General features: G+C 35.5%; 1 pseudogene; it reads left to right on the forward strand.

Moving 5' to 3' along the window:
• The first annotated feature begins 1,012 nt into the window (after positions 1–1,012).
• LOC112300522 (U2 spliceosomal RNA) lies at positions 1,013–1,154 on the forward strand (annotated as a pseudogene).
• Positions 1,155–1,610: the final 456 nt, after the last annotated feature.

Consider the following 1,610-nt stretch of genomic DNA (forward strand, 5'->3'; position numbering starts at 1 on the left):
CAGTCTGTGTAGGTCTTGCTTTTCTGAGATTGGTCTCTTGTAGTGTAAGTGTGGGTCCTGTTTTCATAACCACTCAGGTACCCTATAAATTTTGATTGGAACATTTAATCCATTGACATTTAAGGTTATTATTGATAGGTATGTATTTATTTTTCCTCTCCGTACCTCTGTTTGTCTCTCCCATACTCTTTTTCTTTCTCTTCTTATAGCAGTCCCTTTAGCATCCCTTGCATTGCTGCCTTGGCAAAGGTGTATTCTTTCAGCTATCTTTTGTCTGGGAAGCTCCTTACTTGGCCTTCCATTTTAGTTGAGAGCCTTGTGGGTAGAGTAATCTTGATTGCAGGCCTTTGTTTTTCATTACTTGGAATATTTCTTGCCATTCCCTTCTGGCCTGTAGTGTTTCTGTAGAGAAATCAGCTTCTAGCCTTATCAGAGCTCTTTGTATTTACTTCTTGTTTGTCCCTTGATGCTTTTAAGATTCTCTCTTTTTCTTTAAAACTTGGCATTTTCATTATAATGTGTCTGAGAGTAGCCCTCTTTGGTTTTATCTTGATTGGGACCTTCTGTACTTCCTCAACTTGTGTGTTTTTTCCCCTCTCCAAATTCAGAAAGTTTTTTGTCATTATTTTTTCAAACGTGGTATCTATACCTTGTGTGATTAGACTATTGTTGTGCCTCATGTTGTCTTGCAGTTCCCTTAGGCTATCTTCTTATTTTTCTAGTCTTTTTTTCATGCAGGTTCTCTACCTGGTTATTTCTGTCTACCTTATCTTCCATTTCACTAATTCAGTCCTCTGCCTCGTCCAGCCTGCTTGTAATTCCTTCAACTGTTTTTATTTTTTCAGAAATTATATTCTTCACTTCTTTTTAGTTTTTATTTATAGTTTCTATTTCACTTTTCTTACAGTTATAGTTCTCACTCAGTTCCTTGTGGTTTTCTGTGAGTTCCTTCAGCATCTGATGGATTATGATAGTGGGAGTGTATTCTATGGGATTTAAAGTACCAACAAGTATCGCTTCTCGGCCTTTTGGCTAAGATCAAGTGTAGTATCTGTTCTTATCAGTTTAAAGTACCAACAAGTAAATAACAGATAGGAGATATTTTGTGGTAGTATAATAATAACTGTGATATATCACTCATGTAGCCACTTTTTACTAAAGGTAAAAAACAGATCATACACTTATTAGAGGGGAAAAAGAATGTGAGCTAACTCCAGAAAGCAAAGTACTTATGTGAGGTTAGATGGTGAGATATAGTGAGAGGAATGGATAGAAACTTAGCATGAGAAAGAATACAGTTAACCACAACAGTAATAAAGCTCAGGAAGATAATAAAATGTGCCAAGACCAGTGATGGGTGCTGTGTGTGAATTGGAAAACAATAATATGACAAGAAATATATGACCTGAATAAAAAGAATAAAAGTCAAAAGACCAAGAGTATCATGTTATGGGAATACAAGTGAAGTGAAGGAAGATAAATTAAAATGCAATATAAAAGGAAGAATAAGCCAGGCAGTGAGGGACAAATACCATATGGTCTCACCTTTAACTGGAACATAATCAACAAAAGAAAAAAGCAAACAAAATATAACCAGAGACATTGAAGTT

This window comes from Desmodus rotundus, chromosome 6, assembly GCF_022682495.2.
Source record: "Desmodus rotundus isolate HL8 chromosome 6, HLdesRot8A.1, whole genome shotgun sequence".
Classification (NCBI taxonomy): Eukaryota; Metazoa; Chordata; class Mammalia; order Chiroptera; family Phyllostomidae; genus Desmodus; species Desmodus rotundus.